Source organism: Loxodonta africana, chromosome 6 (assembly GCF_030014295.1).
Source record: "Loxodonta africana isolate mLoxAfr1 chromosome 6, mLoxAfr1.hap2, whole genome shotgun sequence".
Classification (NCBI taxonomy): Eukaryota; Metazoa; Chordata; class Mammalia; order Proboscidea; family Elephantidae; genus Loxodonta; species Loxodonta africana.
The window spans coordinates 51,161,423-51,182,948 of NC_087347.1; positions in this window are offsets into that span (position 1 = coordinate 51,161,423).

Consider the following 21,526-nt stretch of genomic DNA (forward strand, 5'->3'; position numbering starts at 1 on the left):
TATCCATGTCTTATAGCATGATAGCTATTTAATTCACACCATTGAGAGTTCCTAGTGTTGAAGGAAAGCATAGCTGAATGCTTTTCTGTATTTCAAAATTTTCTTAAAATTTCAGTCAGATGTTTGAGGATTGATGAACTGAAAACCTAAAGTTACTAGATAACATTTAAAAAAAAAATCAAACCCAGTGCCATCGAGTCGATTCCGACTCATAGCGACCCTCTGGGACAGAGTAGAACTGCCCCATAGAGTTTCCAAGGAGCGCATGGAGGATTTGAACTGCCGACCCTTTTGGTTAGCAGCCTCAGCACTTAACAACTATACCACCAGGGTTTCCACTAGATAACATAGGAGTGTAATAATAATAATGAGAAGCTAACAGACATCTAACTTGAAGGAGAGACTGTGGGAGGAGTATCTTCAGAATCAGTCTTATTTTAGGAGAGGCAAACATCATCGTATATATTCTAGCTATTATATTTTCCCATTTGGAAATGATACTACTTTTTAAGGTATGTTATGAGAATTTTTCCTGTAAGAAGAGGCTTGGATTAAGAGTCCAGATTTGTTTTTTCTTACCTTATGATCTTGAGCAACTCACTTATCTTGTTTTTTTGTTATTGTTGTTGTACTTTAGCTATAGGTTTACCGAACAAACTAGTTTCTTATCAAACAGTTGGTATACACATTGTTCTGTGACATTGGTTAACAATCCGCAACATGTCAACACTCTCCCTTCTCAACCCTGGGTTCCCTGTTACTGGCTTTCCTGTTCCCTCCTGCCTTCTAGTCCCTGCCTCAGGGTGCCCCTTTTAGTCTTTCTTTGTTCCATGGACATGTTCAATCTTTGGCTGAAGGGTGAACCTCAGGAGTGACCTCATCACTGAGCTGAAAGGGTGTCTGAGGCCATACTCTCAGGGCTTCTACAGTCAGGCCAGCAAGTCGGGTCTTTCTTTTTTGAGTTAGAATTTTGATCTACATTTTTCTTCAGCTCTGTCTGGGACCCTCTATTGTGATCCCTGTCAGAGCAGTCAGTAGTGGTAGCCAGGCACCATTTCGTTGTTCTGGACTCAAGTATGATAGAGGCTGTGGTAGACGTGGTCCGTTAGTCCTTTGGACTAATCTTTCCCTTGTGTCCTTAGTTTTCTTCCTTGCTCCTGAAGGGGTGAGACCAGTGGAATATCCTAGATGGCTGCTCACAGGCTTTTAGGACCCCAGATGCTACATGCCAAAGTAGAATGTAGAACATATTCTTTATAAACTATGTTATGCCAATTGAGCTAGATATTCCCTGAGATCATGGTCCCCACAGCCCTCAGCCCAGCAATTTGGTCCTTCAGGGCGTTTGGATATGTCTATGGAGCTACCATGACCTTGCCTTGTACATTTGTGGTGGCTTCCCCGGTATTGTGTACTGTCTTACAGTTCACCGAAGTTTCCACTTATCTATTGTCTATTAAGTGTTTTTCCATTCCCATCCCTCTCCTCCCTCGTAACCATCAGATTGTTTCTTTTTGTATATAAACCTTTTCATGAGTATTTACAGGAGTGGCCTCATACAATATCTGTCCTTTTGTGATTGACTTATTTCACTTAGCATAATGTCCTCCAGATGCATCCATGTTATGTGATGCTTCAGACTCACTGTTGTTCTTTATCATTGTGTAATACTGCATTGTGTGTATGTGCCACGGTTTGTTTATCCATTCATCTGTTGATGGACATCTAGGTTGTTTCCATCTTTTTGCTATTGTGAACAATGCTGCAGTGAACAGGGGTGTGCATATGTCTGTCCGGGTGATGACTCTTATTTCTTTAGGGTATATTCCTAGGAGTGGAATTGCTGGATCATATGGTATTTCTATTTCTAGCTTTCTAAGGAAGTGCCATATCATTTTCCAAAATAGTTATATCATTTTGCATTCCTACTAGCAGTGCATAAGAGTTCCGATCTCCCTGCAGCCTGTCCAACATCTGTTATTTCCTATTGTATTGGTTAATGCCAGTAATGCTGGGGTGACATGGCATCTCATTGTGGTTTTGATTTGTATTTCTCTAATGGCTAGAGATCATGAACATTTCCTCATGTGTCTGTTGGCCATTTGAATGTCTTCTTTGGTGAAGTGTTTGTTCATTTCCTTTGCCCATTTTTTAATTGGACTATTTGTCTTTTTGTTGTAGAGGTATTGGATTTTCTTGAGGATTTAGAGATTAGACCTTTGATTTGTAATAGCTGAAAATTTTTCCCAGTCTGTAGGTTCTCTTTTTACTCTTTTGGTGAAGTCTTTTGATGAGCATAAGTGTTTAATTTTTAGAAGATCCCAGTTATCTAGCTTATCCTCTGGAGCTTGTGTGTTGTTGGTTGTGGTTTGTATCCTGTTAATGCTGCATATTAGGGCCTCTAGCATTGATCCTATTTTTTCTTCTATGAACTTTGTGGTTTTTGGCTTTATATTTAGGTCTTTGATCCATTTTGAGTTAGTTTTTGTATATGGTGGGAGGTACTTTTTTATGGGTCCTGTTTCATTTTTTTGCAGTTTTGCCAGCACCATTTATTAAAAAGATTGTCTTTTCCCCACTTGATGGACTTTGGGCCCTTGTCGAAGATCAAGTGACCATAGGTGGGTGGATTTACATCTGGGCTCTCAATTCTGTTGCATTGGTCAGTGTATCTGTCCTTGTACCAGCACCAGGATGTTTTGACTATTGTAGTTGTATAGTACGTTCTCAGGTCAGGTAGTGCGAGTCCTCCTACTTTAATCTTCTTCATTAATAGTGCTTTACTTATCTGGGACTTCTTCCCTTTCCATATAAAGTTAATGATTAGTTTTTCCGTCTCTTTAAAGAATTTTATGGGTATTTGAATTGGGATTGCATTGTATTTGTAAATTGCTTTGGGTAAAATTGTCATTTTCACAATGTTGAGTCTACCTATCCGTGAGCATGATATGTTTTCCATTTATGTAGATCTCTTTTGGCTTCTTGCAGTAGTGTTTTGTAGTTTTCTTTGTATAGGTCTTTTACATTGCTGGTTAGATTTATTCTTTGGTATTTTATTTTTTTAGGGGCTACTGTTTTCCTGATTTCCTTTTCATCATTCTCTTTGTTAGTGTACAGGAATCCAACTGATTTTTGTATGTTTATCTTGTATCATGCTACTTTGCTGAATCTTTCTATTAGTTCCAGTAGTTTTCTTGTGGAATCTTTTGGGTTTTCTATTTATAGTATCATATCATCTGCAAATAGGGAGAGTTTAACTTCTTCATTACCAATTTGGATGCCCTTTATTTCTGTTTCTTGCCTTATTACTCTAGCTAGGACTTCCAACACAATGTTAAATAGGACTTGTGATAAAGGGCATCTTTGTCTTGTTCCTGTCCTCAAGGAGAATGTTTTCAGCCTTTCTCCGTTAAGAATGATGTTGCCATTAGTTTTCCATATATACCCTTTATTATGTTGAGAAATTTTCCTTCTATAGCTATTTTATTGAGAGTTTTTATAAGATATTGGTGTTGAACTTTGTCAAATGACTTTTCTGTGTCAATTGAGATGATCATGTGATTCTTTGTTTTTATCTATGTGGTTGATTATGTTGATTGGTTTTCGAATGTTGAACCATCCTTCAGTTTTCTAATGTTGAACCATCCTTCCATAAAAAAAAAAAAAAAAAAAATCCTTCCATACCTGGTATGAATTCTACCTGGTCGTGGTGTATTATTTTTTTGATATGCTGCTGAATTCTGTTGGCTAGAATTTTGTTGAGAATTTTTGCATCTATATTCATGAGAGATACTGGTCTGTAAGTTTCTTTTTTTGTGATGTCTTTGCCTGGTTTTGGTATCAGGGTTATGCTGGCTTCATAGAATGAATTCAGAAGTATTGCTTCCTTTTCTATGTTCTGAAATGGTTTGAGTATTACCGGTGTAAGCTATTCCCTGAATATTTGGTAGAATTCTCTAGTAAAGCCATCTGGGCCAGGGCTTTTTTTTGTTGTTGTAGTTGTTGGGAGTTTTTTTAATTACCTTTTCAATCTCTTTTTTTGTTACGGGTTTGTTCAGATTTTCAACATCATTTTATGTTAGTTGGGGTAGGTAGTGCGTTTCTAGAAATCTGTTCATTTCCTCTAGGTGTTCAAATTTGTTGGAGTATAGTTTTTCATAATACTTTTTTATGATCCTCCTTATTTCAGTTGGGTCTGTTGTAATGTCCTCTCCTATTTGTCTTTTGTCAGTTTGGCCAGTGGTTTGTCGATTTTGTTGATCATTTCAAAGAGCCAACTTTTGGTTTTGTTGATTCTTTCTATTGTTTTCCTATCCTCTATTTCACTTATTTCTGCTCTGATCTTTATTATTTCCTTTCTTCTGGTGCCTGTGGGCTTCTTTTGCTGTTCTCTTTCTATTTGTTTAAGTTTGTAGCTAATGTTTTGATTTTGTCCAATTCTTTTTTGATGTGTATCTATTGCTAAAAAATTGGCCTCTGAGGACTCCCTTTTGCTGTGTCCCAAAGATTTTGGTATGATGTGTTTTCATTCTCATTTGATTCTAGGAATTTTTTTATTCCATCTCTGATTTCTTCTGTTACCCAGTGGTTTTTAAGCGGGGTGTTATTCAGTTTCCGTGTAATTGATTTTTTTTCCTTACTCTTCTTGATGTTAATTTCTACTTAGATGGCATTGTGGTCAGAGAAGACATTTTGTATTATCTCACTGTTTTGGATTTTGTTGAGGGTTGCTCTGTGGCCTAAGATGTGGTTTATTCTGAAGAATGTTCCATGTGCACTGGAAATGAATATGTACGTTGCAGCCGTTGGATGGAGTGTTCTGTATATGCCTATGAGGTCAAGTTGGCTGATTGTGCTCTTTAACTCTTCTGTATTTTTGTTGAGTTCTTTCTAGATGTTCTGTCCTTTACCTAGAGTGGTGTGTTGAAGCCTTCTACTATTATTGTGTAACTGTCAGTTACTCTTTTCAGTGCTGTTAGAGTTTATATATTTTGGAGCCCTGTCATTGGGTGTGTAGATAGATGTTTGTTAGGATTAAGTCTTCATGATGGGTCATCCCTTTAATAATTATATAGTGCCCTTCTTTGTCTTTTATGGTGGATTTTGTTTTAAAGCCTATGTTATCTGAGATTAGTATTGCCACTCCTGCTGTTTTTCAGTAGTCATTTCCTTGATATATTTTTTTCCATCCTTTGATTTTTAATATATTTGTGTCTTTGTTTCTAACGTGTATCTCTTGTAGACAGCATATTGATGGATCCTGTTTTTTTTTTTTTTTTTTTAATCTATTCTGTCACTCTGTGTTTCTTTATGGGTGCATTTAGGCTATTTACATTCAGTGTAATTATTGATATGTGTAATATTGCTGTCATTTTTGTAGTGTTTTTTTTGTGTTACTGATATTTTTTTTTTGTTCCTCTTACTCTCCTGTGTTGAGTTCCTTTTGTTTGTGGGTTTCTTTTGTTTTTGCAGATTTTGTTTTTATTGAGACTTTATGTTTTTCTCCCTTGTTTTGATGAGTAGGTTTGTTAACTTTCTTTGTGTTTCCTTGAAATTTACCCTTATCTTTCTAGCTTTGAACCAGTCTATTATTACTTGGTATTGCTTTGCCTTCATCTCCTTTAGAAAGTTATAGCTTCAGTGTTTATTCCCTCTTTTATTGTTCTGACATTGTTGTCATTTACAGGTTAGCATCTCTGGTTCCCTGTTGCAATTGTTTTGGTTTTGGATAGTCCTTGAGAGTTCATTTCCTATGTTGGTATCTGGCTAGTACAATCTTGCATCCTAGATTCAGGCTGTGGTGTGATGTTGTTTGTTCTCAGACCGAAGGACTGCCTCTAATAATTCTTGTAAGTTTGATTTGGTTTTTACATAGTCCCTTAATTTCTGTTTTTCTGGAAATGTCCTAATTTCACCATCCTGTTTGAACAAAAGTTTTGCAGGATATATTATTCATGGTTGGCAGTGTTTTTCTTTCAAGGTTTTGTGCATATCACCCCATTGCCTTGTCACCTGCATGGTTTCTGCCAAATAATCAAAGCTTAGTCTTATTGTTCCTCCTCTGTATGTGACATTTTGTTTTTCTTGAGCTGATCACAGGATTTTTTCTTTGTCTTTGGTTTTAGCGAATGTGATTATGATATGCCTTGGTGTTTTTCTTTTGGGTTCTATCCTATATGGGGTTTGTTGAGCTTCTTGGATGGTCAGCTTTTCATCATTCATGATATTAGGGATGTTTTCTGTCAGTGATTCTTCAATGATCCTCTCTGTGTTTTCCATTTTCTCTCCCTGTTCTGGAACTCTGTTCACTCAAAATATTTTGCTTTTTACTGTATCCCGCATAATTCTCAGGGTTTCATCATTTTTTTTTCATTCTTTTTTCTGATTTTTCTTCAGAGTCATAGCCAGCTGTTTGTCTTCAATTTCACTGGTCCTGTCCTCTGTCATTTCAAACCTGCCACTCAGTCCTTCTTTGACACTGTCCATTTCTGAAATGTTGTCGTTTATCTTTTGGATTTCTAATTGCTGTTTTTGTGTGAGTTCTGTTAGTGAATTTATTTTGGCATTTTGTTCCTGTATTATTTTCCTGGATTGTTCCACTTTTTTTGTCTGTATTTTCCATGAATTTGTGTGCCTTTTCCATAAATTTGTCCATTTTTTCTCTCATTTTTGTCTGCTTTTTGCTTTGACTCTTGGATAGCTCTGAATATTAGAGATTTGAATTCCCTGTCAGGTAGTTCTAGTGCCTTTTCTTCTCCTGGAAAGTCATCTGGTGTTTTATTTTGGATGCCTACTGGAACCATCTTGTCTTGTTTTTTTTTTTTTTTAGTATGTTTTGATATTGTCTGCTGTCTTCAGGACATTCAGTAGTTATTTTCTTCATTTCTTGATTGTAGATTTGTTTGTTTTGTCCTGTTTTTTTTTTTTTGTTTTATTTGGTTATGTCTGAGCAGGCTGGCTGTGCGTTCTTTGTTGTTTGCTTTTGTGTAGTCATGATACATTTCACCTCCTTGTCCAATGCATCAGGCCAGTCACTCAGCTATGGTGCAACAGGGCAGGTCCAACTGAAGGGGAGGAGCTGGGATGGATAGTTTGTGGCGCATACTAGGAATGAAAGGGCAGACCAGGAATCAGTTCCAGGCAGGTTCCAATAGGCCATGTCAATGCTGCTTGGAGGTGTGATGTTCAGTGCACACTGCAGGTAGGCAGGAAAGAGGGGGGAGGTTGTGATGGATGGAGCTAGTATGGGTATGTGAAAGAGGAGAGAGAAACAGGAGCCAAAAAACAAACAAAGGAAAACACCCCCCCCCAAAAAAAAAGAGTGCAAAGGGAGCTTGCCATTGGAGTGGAGAGATGAGAACCTAAGAAATGGAGAAAAGAGAAACAAAAAAAAGAAAAAAAGAAAAAGGGAAAAAAATAACTAGATAAAAATTTGAAAAAAAAAAAAAAAGTAGAAAAGAAAAGCCGCTGGGGTCCTACCAGTGCAGCTGTGAAGACTGGGGAAGTCTCACAGGTTGTGCAAGTATGGCCTGGCGAGAGGGGGTATAGATGTCACACAGCACCCGGTATTCAGGAGACTGGAAAAGAAGGTAAGTGTAGACAGACAAGAACTGAGAAATGCATAAAGAGAAGGAAAAAAGAAAAAGAAAGAAAGAAAAAAAATGCCCCCAGGGATACCACCTAAGTGGCTGTGCAGATTGGCTGAGTGGCTCTGTCATGGATTGAATTGTGTCCCCACAAAAATATGTGTCATCTTGGTTAGGCCATGATTCCTTGTATTCTGTGGTTGTCCTCCATTATGTGATTGCAATTTTATGTTAGGATTAGTGTGGGACTGTAACACCACCCTTATGCAGGTCACATCCCTGATCCAATGTAAAGGGAGTTTCCCTGGGATGTGACCTGCACCACCTTTTATCTCTCAAGAGATAAAAGGAAAGGGAAGCAAGCAGAGAGTTGGGGACCTCATACCACCAAGAAAGGAGCACCAGGAACAGAGTACATCCTTTGAACCTGGGGCACCTATGTCTGAGAAGCTCCTCGACCATGGGAAGATTGAGGATAAGGACCCTTTTCCAGAGCCAACAGAGAGAGGAAGCCTTCCCCTGGAGCTGATGCCTTGAATTTGGACTTTTAGCTTACTTCACTGTTAGGAGATAAATTTCTCTTTGTTAAAGCCACCTACTTGTGGTATTTCTGTTATGGCAGCACTAGATGTCTAAGACAGGCTGCTAGGTTTTGCAGTGCAGCCTGGGTAGAAGGGTTCCCAAGTGTGAAAGGAGAAAGAAAACAACCAAACAAAAAAACAGAACAGAACAAAGCAAAACAAGCAAAAAAAAAAAAAGCCCCAGGGATCCCACCAGGGCTGTGTGGTGGACTGAGCAAGTGGATCCCCAGTCATGCAGGGCTTCACAGCCTTTCAGGGAGAATCAAGGATGTCACATGAAACCAGGTGTTGGAGAGAAAGGAGGGGAGGTGGTGGAAGGCACCGAAGAAACCGAAAGAGACAGAAAGGAGCCAGACCAGCTCAGGGACCCAGCCAGTGTGGACAGGGCAAATTCAAGCAGCCCGGGGCAAAAGCAGTTGCCTCCTGGCCAAGAAACTGTGGCTGGCGGGAAGCAGAAGAGGCCAAAGGGGGAGGGGAAGAAAGGTGGGGGTTGAGAAAGTGTATATCGCTCTTATGGGGTGCTTTGTCTCCCGCTGGGAACTTTGTGAAGCTGCTTTCCCACACTCCCTGTCCACCAGTCTGTATTGTGTGTGGGGCGAATCCAAGAGGTCAGCTGAGCCACTGCAGCCAGACAGGAACCTCAGAGATAGAGCAGCAGGGAGAGGATGTGGGGTGGGAAAGCGTGTATCGCTGGTTAATGGGTGCTCTATCTCCTGCTGGGAACTCCGTGAAGCTGCTTTCCCATGCTCCCTGTCAGCCAATCTCTGACAGGAGTCGAAAATGGCGAATCCGTGCTGTGTTAGCTGAAAAGGAACCTTGGCAAGTAGCTCTCCTCGCTCTCAGTCCTCTGTTAGTTTCTTATTTCATTTGGTGTATGGCTGAGTTCTTTATCTCTTCGTTTGATACTTCAGGTTCCAGGAATGATGTTTGTCCGTTTTACTTAGTTCTTTGGGTCTTTGCTCTGGAGGAACGACGTGGTGCTCTGTCAATGGCACCATGTTGGCGGCTCACTTATCTTCCTTGAATCCCATGTTGCTCATATATTAGAAAGAAAAAGGAAAACAGATAATGCCCTGATCACCTAACTTAATTATTGCTTTGAAAATTCTTAAATGTAAACACTTTTTTTTTTTAAAGCGTAAATTTACCAGTACTGCAAAAATATTGTCAGTGAGATTGAAGGATTCCTAGAGTAACCAGCTATGGTCTACAAGGGTCTTTTTAATATCCATTATTATTCCTTATTGCCATGTCTTAAGAAGCAGATGGGATATGATGGGATGACACTAAGAGGAAAGAACAGATCCTTTATGAGAGTGGTGCAGGTGACAAGCAGAATCTCTCACTAGTAGGCAAACCGTGATACTTAAGTGTGTGATGAAATGGGTGCGTGTCTGAAATAAAGTTCTGGGATAATTTTATGAAAGTCAGTCATTTTGTCAAGTGGTCAATTATGTTTTGTTGAATGTCAAACATAAGCAATTTATCAAAGTTAACAATTTACCAAGATGTCTTTTCTTTAAAATCTTTATAAAGTTGGCAGCAGTTCCTATGATGGATTATTAGGGCTTAGGACTGCTTTGGGCAACTTGGACACAAGAGTCAGGGTTTTCGTTTGCCCCTTAGTCTTTGTTCTCTCTTCCCTTTCGTCTCCCTGCCACTCATTTTCCTTCCTCAGCTCTGCAGATTCTCTCTCTGTTTCTCAATTTTCCTCTCTCTCTGTCTTCCCTATCTTTGTTCTTTTTTTAATTCCTTCTCACCTTGATATTACTAGTCTTTACTAGCAAAATCCCTTCCTTTCTGCCTTAAATCTCTCTTCTCTCTTTCCTTCCCCATTTTTTCTCTGTTCCTCTGTTCACTCCTTCCTCCTCATCCTCCCATCCCCTGACTTCTACTTCCCTACTTCACTGTCTGTTTTCTAAAATCAGCAGCCGAGGTTGTGCTGTGTGCTCACTACCTTTTCCTTCTTCTGCCAGTAACATTCTGCTTCTTTCTATCCCAGTTCCCTCAGGTAGCAGCAGCAACAACAATAGCAACAGGAAACCAGGGCAGAGATCAATTAAACAAATGCTTAATATGTTTCTATGAGCTTCTTATAAATTAAAATCTGCCTATCCAATATGAATGTAAATATTCTATATAGTAAAAAGAAGCAAGTCTTAGTATATTGGTAATTTGGCAAAGTAGGAAAATTGATCATTGGACATATTGTTCTTTTGGCAAATTGAATTTCAGATACATCAGTTTCCGATGAAATGACCTAGAATCATTCTGAGTGGAAGGCAATAAAGCAGCAGGTGCCACTCCAGATTCCAAAAAGGCAGTCAGCTTGAATTCCTTCTGACTTTGGCCAGAATTGTTCCTTGAGTGTGGGGTTACTCTAGCTATGGTCACAGGAAGCACGGGAAAATACAAATAACGGAGAGACTGCGTCAACTTCCTTTAATTAATTTTTTTCTAATGTTTCTTTTTGGAAAAGGAAGACTTAGAGCATTTTTGCTCTAAGATGTAAAACTTAGAGCATTTTTACATATTAATCTGTGATAGAACTGGAAATGGAGGATATTTCCAATTTAAACAGACTCCTCACAGACTTCATTTTGAAATATTGAAATGAATAAAGAAGAGCTGTCTTGTACCCAAATACGTGGACTTATTTTTCTAGCCGATACCACGCAGCTGCTATAAACTTACTGGGGCATTCTCTTTCCAAGGAACCTAAATAATAAAGTTTCTAAGTAACTAAAATGTAACAAAAACATTAATAAAATTGAAAGTAGTATAGATATTTAATTAGAACCAATTTGGAAAGACTATTCCTAATAATTGCCTTCCCGCTATCTACCCAGAAAAAACCCGTGGCATCCAGAGAATGAAAGCAATAGGCTTCTTTCCCCATTTAAACGTTGTTGTTGTTGTTATTGCTAGCTGCTGTAGAGTCGGCTCCAGCTCATGGTGACCCCATGTGTGCAAAATAGAACTGCATTTTGTAGGGTTTTCAAACTTGTGACCTTTGGAAGTAGATTGCCAATCTTTTTTTCCAAAGTGCCTCGGTTTGGGTTCGAACCATCAACCTTTTGGCTAGTAGTATAGCACTTGACCATTTGTGTGACCCAGGGACTCCATCTAAAGACTAACCCATTGCCATTGAGTTGATTCTGACATATAGAGACCCTCTATGACAGAGTAGAACTGTCCCTTAGGGTTTCCAAAGCTATAATAGTCTGCAGAAGCAGACTGCCACATCTTTCTCCCATGGAAAGGCTGGCGAGTTCAGACAGCCCACCTTTCGATTACCAGTCTAGTGCTTAACCACTGTGCCACCAGGGCTCCTTGTCTAAACACTCATGATTTTTTAAAGAAACCAAAAACTCTACTTCATCCACAAATCCTTTCCAAACTTAGTCTGAGGAGGTTATTCCCTCTTCTGAATGTAACATTAATTACTATTTGTACTTCATAATATCTGACAATTGTGTAGTGTCTTATATTTGCTGTCTTTAATTTTGCTATAGTAACATGTCATTTAAAATAAATTTATTTAAAATACATAAGCGTTTATGTCTTGTTACTAAAATTAGAATGTAAACTCTTTGAGGGAACAAGGAAGTTTTATAGTTCTTGTTTTCTTCACAGCATACAACACAGTACTTTGAAAATAGAGTGTTCCATAAATACATGTGGACTTGGTGAAGATCTTAGACTGATATGAAAAAGTAATTATACTGTGTGAGTTTGTTGACCATCTTGTGTTTAATCTGATTGATTATTCCCATGCTGAGCTCTCAAAGACAAAAATTTAATGTGGTAATTCCAATTGATTTGAAGTAAAATGAAAATACTGGTAACGGAAAACTGTTGGCACTTTATAATACCATGTAGTAAGTGTATAGACTTTGAAGCAGTATTTTTAACCTTGGCATTTATTTCAGAATGTTTTATTTCACACTACTTTTGCTAACTATTGGTGGAATTTTGTATTTTTGAACTGTAGGGTTCATAATACTCTCATCATTTGTCAGCATAATGTTTAGAAACCACAGTGTTAGACGGCAGAAGCTGTGATTTATATTGTCACTTTTTAATCTTTTCCATGACAGTCTTCTGGAGAGTGTAGGTTGTAAGCAATAGCTGAAAGTTAAGGTATCGCATGACATTTTATCCAGACAAACGCGATAGAGGATGTGACATTAAATGCTATGTCTTGCTGTTTTTTTTTTTTTTTTTTTTGTCACATGTTTGTGATAAAAATATTTCTCCTTATTCCCAATGAAAGTTAGGGTCATTGTATTTTATAACCTTGGTAATTGTTTGAACCATAAGAAATGGCTGTTATTTGACGATTTATTATCTACTGGAATGATGATTCCATGTGGTTCAACTTAATATTTAGCTATGTAAATTTCTGCTTTGTAAGTAGAGTATTCGGAAAAAAAAGTTTTTGGAAAAATGTTCCTATCTCTTTTATTTAAAATGAATATACTATGTCTGTGGGAAGAGGTGATAAAGAAGCTCAGCATCATCAGTCAGAACAAGGTCAGGGGCTGACCGCAGAACAGACCATCAATTGCTCATAAACAAGTTCAAGCTGAAGCTGAAGAAAATTAAAACAAGTTTACAAGAGCCACAGTACAACCTTGAGTATATCCCAGCTGAATTTAGAGATCATCTGAAGAACAGATTTGTTGCACTGAACACTAATGACTGAAGACCAGACAAGTTGTGGAAGGACATCAAGGACATCATACATAAAGAAACAAAAGGCCTTTAAAAAGACAGAACAGAAAGAAAAGACCAAAAATGGATGTCAGAAGAGACTCTGAAATATGCACTTGAATGTAGAGTAGCTTAAGTGAAGAGAAGAAACATCACGTAAGAGACCGGACCAATAAGCAACATCATGTTCATTGTTAGGTGCCATTGAGTTGGTTCTGACTTATAGCAACTCTGTGTATAACAGAATGAAATACTGCCAATTCCTGCGCCATCCTCACAATCATTGCTTTGAGCCCGTTGTTGCAGTCATTGTGTCAAACCATCTTGTTGAGGGTCTTCTTGTTTTTCAATGAAACTCTGCTTCACCAAGCATGATGTCCATCTCCAGGGACCAGTCCCTCCTAATGAAATGTCCAAACTACTTGAGACAAAGTCTCATGTTTTTTAATTATCCTCATTATTGTGAGGATGGCACAGGACTTGGCAGCATATCGTTCTGTTGTACATAGGGCCGCTATGAGTTGGAACTGACGTGACAACACCTAACAACAACATACTATAGACTATAAACCAAAAACCAAACCACACCCATTGCTGTCGAGTCGATTCCAACTCATAGTGACTCTATAGGACAGAGTAGAGCTGTCCCATAGAGTTTCTAGCGAGTGCCTGGTAGATTCAAACTGTGGACCTTTTGGTTAGCAGTTGTAGCACTTAACAACTACACCAACAGTGTTTCCACTATAGACTATAGTTGAGTTTAAGAATGATTGCTGGGTTTTCCTTATTTTTTTCCTTTTAGGGATTGAGTAGTTTGGCAAGATAAACATACTATATGGAAATACTGTAAGGAAATACTTAATGTACTTTCCTTGTAACATTTAATGTCCAGGTTCTGATTATCAACTTTTTAGCATCTGGTATTGCTGCTGCCAGAAACAGTGATAAAAATCCCTAGTCTGGAACCAGTGACTTTAGAGGCACTATTTGGATTGTTGGAGTGCTGGTGGCACAGTGGTTAAGAGCATGGTAGCTATTTTGAATGCACTAGCCACGTCTTGGAAACCGTATAGGGCAGTTCTACTCTGTCCCATAGGATGCTATGAGCAGGAGTCAACTCGATGGCAATGAATAACGGTAATGGTTTGTTTACTTAGTAGTATCCAATTTATGATGGGGAAATACAAGGTTGAAAAGTTGTCTCATATTCACATTAAAGTGTTGTGTGATTATAGGACATTATGAGTAAACATACTTTTGGTTGAAGAAGAAATGTAATGATTTCAGTGCAGCTCGTGAAGATCAGGAGGCAGTGATTTAAATGATGGAAAACCAGTAAAAATTATTAGCTATAAGTGCAAGAAATGTTATGACGGAATATGTGCTGGCTCTTTTTCTTAGTGAGAGGTTGAATTGCTTGCTGAAATTATGAAAACTTCTGCCCCAGATAGAGAACAAAAGAGGCTGTCCAGTGCTGCATGTTCTGGTGTTCTCTCTGTGAAAGAAACTGTGTGAGCACAGGCCTGTGTCATCTGGTGTGGCCTGTGTAAGCATGTGTTTTTTATTACATTATTTTACCAGGAAGGCTACATTTGTATGAGTCTTGTGTAAAGACATCTGAGTTAGACAAAGCAAATGTAAAGTGACTGAGCGAAAATGGCCAAGCTGAGCTTGTGCCTCCCATTTGTCTGTGTGAGATGGTTGGTTTCAGGAAAGCAAGTTCTTTATTAAAGACTAAGAAAAAATTGTAGGCTATGCATATTACATTCCTAAATGTCACTGATGTCTGATGGTTATAAATAAGAATGATTTATCATGGGTTTCACAAGTTTGCAATATTTAATCAAATTGCACAATATAAGCACACTCTTTCTAATTATTTTTGGTGAGTTACAACTAATCATGATGTGTTATTTAAGCTATTCATTTACATACTCTGAGGGCAAATACTTCCCTCAGGTGTACACTTGCTTATTGCATGTTATTTGATGTCTAAGAAGACACATTTCTTTAGATTTACTTTGGTGCATATGAAATACACATTGATTCAAGAGAGTGAAAATCCAAATGTTTCAGTAAATATAATGTACATAGTTGTGCAACATTCTCTATTTTAATGACAAACATTGTATTTTTTTCTAGGCAAGAGTACTGCCTTTACCTTTACCTGCCCAGCTATTATTTTTGGTTTATAATCTTAAACCGATTAAATCTAATGATATTAAAAACAAACAAACCTGTTGGCTGTCAAGTCGATTCTGACTCATAGTGACCCTATAGGACAGAGTAGAACTGCCCCATAGGGTTTCTAAGGAGTGGCTGGTGGATTTAAACTGCCGATATTTTGGATTGCAGCTGAGCTCTTAACCACTGTGCCACCACGGTTCCAATGATTCAGTAGCATAAGTCCATTGTAGGTATATGGTAGAAGGGGGACTCTGAAACCAGTATGCTTGGCTTCAAAACCTGGCTCCTTCACCTGCCTGTTCATGCGTCCTTGAGCAAGCTATTTAGCTTCCCTGAGAACCAGTTTTCACTTCTCTAAAATGTAAATAATGTTGTCCATGTTATAGGGTGGTTATCAGGAAAAAATGAGTTAAAACAGTGCTTGTTTTTTTGTACCTACACCATTAGCAAGCATCAGTAAATGTTAGCTGTTGTTATTATTACTACCACTGTAACAACCAAAGTATGTGAGACAAAGTCTCACCATCCTCACTACTAAGAAGCATTCTGTCTGTACTTCTTCCAAGACAGATTTGTTTGTTCTTTTGGCAGTCCATGGTATATTCAATATTCTTCGCCAATACCATAATTCACAATTATGGTTTTTAATACCATAAGTCAAAGGCATCAATTCTTCTTCAGTTTTCCTTATTCATGTTATCAGGAGGGATCAGGCCCTGGGGAAGGATATCATGCTTGGTGCAGTAGAGGGATAGCGAAGAAGGGAAAAACCCTCAATGAGATGGATTGACACGATGGCTGCAACAATGGGCTCATGCGTTACAACAATCATGAGAATGGCTCAGGACCGGGCAGTATTTTGTTCTGTTGTATATATGCTCGGTATGAGTTGAAACCGACTCGACGGCACCTGACAGCAACAAGAACAACATAACAACCATCAACCCATTGCTGTTGAATCGATTCTAACTCACAGTGACTCTAGGCACAGCAGAACTGACCCACAGGGTTTCCAAGGAGTGGATTCCGACTACCGACCTTTTAATTAGCAACTTGAGCTCTTAACCACTGCACCACCAGGGCTCCGCTACCCACTATACTCAGTAAAATGTATTTTAAAAGCTTAAAAATTATGCTTCAAAGTAAAGCAATTTAAAAACATTTTTGTAATCTTTAAATATAGACAGAAAAATAAGGAATAAAGAGTTTTGGGATTAGAAAACCAAGAAGTGATGAAATTATATGATACCACATACAAATACTTTGGGGGCAACAAGAACATTGACTCATGGGCTTAACATTTTAAATACTCTCACTAGTTACAGAGAAATTTCTTCAATATAATTTAACTGTGCAACAGCAAATAGGCTTTTTATCTTATAAATCATATCATTGTGAGATATAAATTTAATTCAGCTGCAAACTTACAATTTAAGTTAATATTTAGACTATTGTACAATCTCAGCTTCATCATAATTATGAATGTAATTATAATTAATTGAACAATTATAATTGTTCAAAAATTAATAAAATAGTGCATGTCAAACACTTAGCACAGTAAGCATTGTAGTTGTTAGTTGCTGTTGTGTCGATTCTGACTCATGGAAACCCCATGTGTAAGCATGAAGTTATATTTAACATGCATTTAAATGAGATTTTATCATTGACGTGTTATCATTATAGTTCCCATACATTTGACTACTTGCCAAATTAGTGCTACTAATTTTTCTCTTTTACTATTTCATTATGTTAAGCTATTTAGTGTTTATGAACATGTGTTTGATAGACTGGTCTGGAATTGCTAGATGAGTGAACTACAGGAAATTATAATCAACTACTTCGTGTTATTGTGTGCTGTCGAGTTAATTCCTACTCATAAAGACCCTGTATGACAGGACAGAACTGTCCCATAGGGTTTGCTAAACTGTAACCTTTATAGGAGCAGATCGGTGGGTCTTTTCTCCCACAGTGCTTCAGGGTGGCTTGAGCTGCTAGCCTCTTGGTTAGTGGCTCAGTGCTTAACCATTGAGCCACCAGGGCTCCTCAACTACTTTTAAGTGTAACATTTTTCAACATCTGTTTCACTGGCTGACCACAGGAGTGGGTGTGTAAAATTATCCAGTAGAGGGCCAAATGGAGACCAGCTCTTCAATTAAATTTCTTCATGTTGCTTCATAGAAATGATTTTTAAGGTGGATTATGCACGATAAAAAAAAAAAAGAATGACACGAGCAAGGTTTAGTAACTCTGGCTATAAAAAACTAAATATAGAGAACATTTTGGAAAATACTGTATTTGGTAGAGGTGGCGCTAGTGGTGGTGGGAAGCAAGGAGTGTTGAAGCCAATTGATTTTAAACTTCAATTGAAGACTGAGGTGGAAAAGATGATTATAGAAGCAATACCCACCAAAAAAAAAAAAAAAAAAACCACAGCTGTCGAGTCGATTCCGACTCATAGCTACCCTACAGGACAGAGCAGAACTCCCTGATGGAGTTTCCAAGGAGCATCTGGAGGATCTGAACTGCTGTCCTCTTGGTTAGCAGCCACAGCATTTAACCACTATGCCACCAGGGTTTCCAGAACCAATACAGTACATTAAAAAAGGTAAGATAGAGTAGGAAGTCAGAAGTTACACTAGTTAAAAGACTACCCTAACCAGTACTTAGAAATGAAGGAGAGCTACAAAAAGTAATGCTATCAAAGGGATGAGGATATTTTGGACGGGTACTAACTGGTTTGTTTATTACAACGTTCATGTACCGTGATTGATCAGTTGTAAGCATTTATAAAAACTATGCAAACTATAGAGAACTCTAGTAACATTTGTTCTTCATATTCTAGACCAGTGATATTTAAAAGCAAAATCCTTGTAAACATTCATGAAAACAAATCATGACATCTCTGCTTAGGCATGGAATTATAGAATTATTGAGTTAGAAGACTACCGAAATGAAATTTCCTTCCCATTTTGCACTGATGCGCAGGAGAATTACGTTTTCATGATCTCAGATATGAAATGTATCATGTTGAGAGAACTAAACCTCCCTCTGTAACTTGTTTGCATATTTAGCAGTGACTTCCTGTCAAGAATGTCTTGTTTATATCCCAGCTAAATCTCTTTTGCAGCAGCTTAGGCTCATAGCTTCTAATTTTGTCCCTGGTACAGAGAAAGAACAACTGATAAAAATCCACATTATATCCGGTATATAGTCTTCTTATACCTTCCCACAACCCAGGATAGAGTCATAATTTTTCTTTTAACTTTTTTCTCCTAGGCATCATTTTTTGCACTTAAAGAAATCAGCCAGGATATTGCACCATTTTATTTTCATGTCAGTTAGGTTACATAGCTTTCATTCCCAATATTGCACACAAAATAGGTATAGAATATTAGGTATATCTAGGCTGGGCCCAGGTGATTCAAGGGCTTTTGTGATGACTTTATACCGTCTAGAGCTAAAATATGCTACCAGTCTGGAGCAATGGAGTAAAAAACACCTTTCTAAAGCCAAACTGAAATATTTTAATCTCAAATGGAGACATTCCCCTTCTTTGGTAGTAGAGTTGCTTCATACCTGGGTAAGAGACCATCATTCCACAAATGTAGCAAGGACAATAGTGTACAGGTCCCCAGAATAAGAACCAACCAATCCGCTTCTTATAGTATAAGTTTCACAATACAAATCACTAACACTCAAAGGTAAATTTACCAAACCTTTATACAATAATGTGATATCTCAAATCAGATCTGTGTAGAACATGGATTATGTGACCCTGGGTCACATTTAAGATACAATGAAAAAGACTGTTGGGCTATCGAGATGCTTAGTCCAATTTATGACATCAGTATAAATTCTTTTCTATTTCTGGAAATCTACAATTTTCTGGCTTTGATTTCAACAGTTCTTACTTTTTGTCTCGACATCATCATTATCTTATTCACTATTTTTCTTTTTGAAGTTTTGTGATTTCTGGTTTCCCTCAATTCCTCCTGGGCTCATAGCAGCTGTGTAGCCCCTGCCTGTGGAAACTCAACTCATGACTGCTTAGCTTGAGTTTCCAGTATAGAAATTAATTTGCTACTGTGATTTTGGTCATTTTCATATTTTTAATAGACTGAGTATCATGATTTAGAATTTGTAATTAGATGTCATTCAAAGGAAAGGCTCAGAAGAGAATCCAGCTCCAGGAGTTACCAGCTTTCTGAGTCGTGAACAGTAGTTACCTAAGCCTCCAGAAACAAGCAGCTCAGCCTTTGCCTGGCTTTGAGCAGCAAAAAGTCTAGCTGTAGTTTTCTGCAAGAATATTTAGATTATAATTATTGTTTATGTTTAAAATTTATGTAGTTGGTAATGTGTTTAGTGTTTCTTTTATTATTATAATGAATGAAGTGCTAAACCAATGCATAGGGTGGTGTTGATCAACATTTTGCCCCAAAGTCCATTAGAAAAAATTCTGTTTTGTAGAAAAAAAAATTCGTTTCAACTTTATGTAGAAAGATTCAAGCACTAAGTGAAAACTCTAGTTCAAAAGAAGTGTATTGGTAAAGTTAAGACTTTTTTTCTTATGATGATTCCTGAAAAAAAAACAGAAAGTAGATTGTGTTAATTTTTCACGAACTGTCATGAGACCACCTAATTTTGAGAAACAGAAAGTCACGTGTATTAATTATTTTCTCATTCTCTTTAGCCACAGTAGCTGGATATGAAGTAAAGAACCCTAATAAGTGAGAAGAGTTCATGTCTGAGTAGTGGAAAGGCTAACATGCAAAGAAATTTGAGTCTTAAATATCCATTGTCTGGATTCATCTCTACAGTATAAATCAAAATTAGCTCATTTGTGGAAAAATATTTTCTCAATGGCCTTTAAAAGTGACATCTCCTCAATAATATTTTGCTAATGTAAATTATGGAAAAATGACTTAAAAATATATAGTCTTGGCAGCATTAAAATTTAATAAGTTTTGCTTATGCAAATATCACCTTACTGTTACTTTCAGAAAGGTGAAGGTTAAGTGCAGTAAATACCAGTAATAGCAATCTGGTTTGCAAGTGAAATTAGCAAAACATTTTAATAAGTCTATGAAGTGTGAACTAGAGATAAAAAGAAATATGTTCCAAATAAAATTTTCTTAAAAGGTCAAGGTCTTAGTCATAGTGTTTATCATCATTTCTGAATGCACAGCAAAACTTATATGTGCAAGTAAATGACATTAAAAGTACAGAGCAAAGGATTTGGCGAAGTACTTTTATTAGTAACAGATTCAGGTGCTGTCATGGATTGAATTGTGTCCTCCGAAAATATCTGCCAACTTGGCTAGGTCATGATTCCCAGTATTGTATGATTGTCTACCATTTTGTCATCTGATGTGATTTCCCTATGTGTTGTAAACCCTATCACTATGATGTAATAAGATGGATTAGTGGCAGTTATACTGATGAGATCTACAAGATTGGATAGCATCTTAAGCCAGTCTCTTTTGAGATACAAAAGAGAGAAGCGAGCAGAGAGACACGTGGACCTCGTACCACCAAGAAAGCAATACTGGGAGCAGAGCGTGTCCTTTGAGCCTAGGGTCCCTGCATGGAGAAGCTGCTAGTCCAGGAGAAGATTGATGAGAAGGACCTTCCTCCAGAGCTGACAGAGAAAGCCTTCATCTGGAGCAGATGCCCTGAATTTGGACCTTTAGTCTGCTAGACTGTGAGAGAACAAATTTATCTTTGTTAAAACCATCCACTTGTGGTATTTCTGTTATAGCAGCACTAGATAACTGTCTTAGACTGTGTTCTCTAGAGAAGCAAAACCAGCAATGCGTATACTTATATATCTAGAGAGAGATTTATATTAAGGAAACAGCTCATGCGATTGTAGGGGTTAGAACGTCCCAAGTTCTTGGATCAGGATAGAGTCCTTTCCCAATTCACAGAGTTTCAGAAGCTGCTGAACCCAAGGTGAGCAGGTTGGAGAGCAGGGATCATCCTCACAGGTTGTGACGGTCGAGGAATCCCCGAGGTTGGCAGGCAAGACCGCAAGTTTTCTCCTGAGTCACTTAGCTGCAGGGGCTGGTGAACCCAAGATGGGCAGGTTGGGGAGCAGGACACGTGCTCACAGGCTGTGAAGATTGGCGAATCCCAAGGTGGACAGGTAAGGTGCTAGCTCAAGTCCCAAGAACCAGAGGTCAGACGAGAGATAGCTGCTGGATCCAGAACAAGTGAACAACCTTTGCAAGGCAAGCAGGAAGGAAGTAGGCAGTGGAAGGTGGAGAGAAGAAGGCTGAGGGGGTGGTGAGCCGTCACAGGCCCCACCCCCACTGGTACCACTCAGCAGATTCCATCGTGGGGGTGATCGCATATCAAATTTCAACAGGAAAGTGATCACAACATTATACAATTGCCAAAACACTGAGAATAATGGCCCAGCCAAGTTGACACACACTCTTAACCATCACAATAACT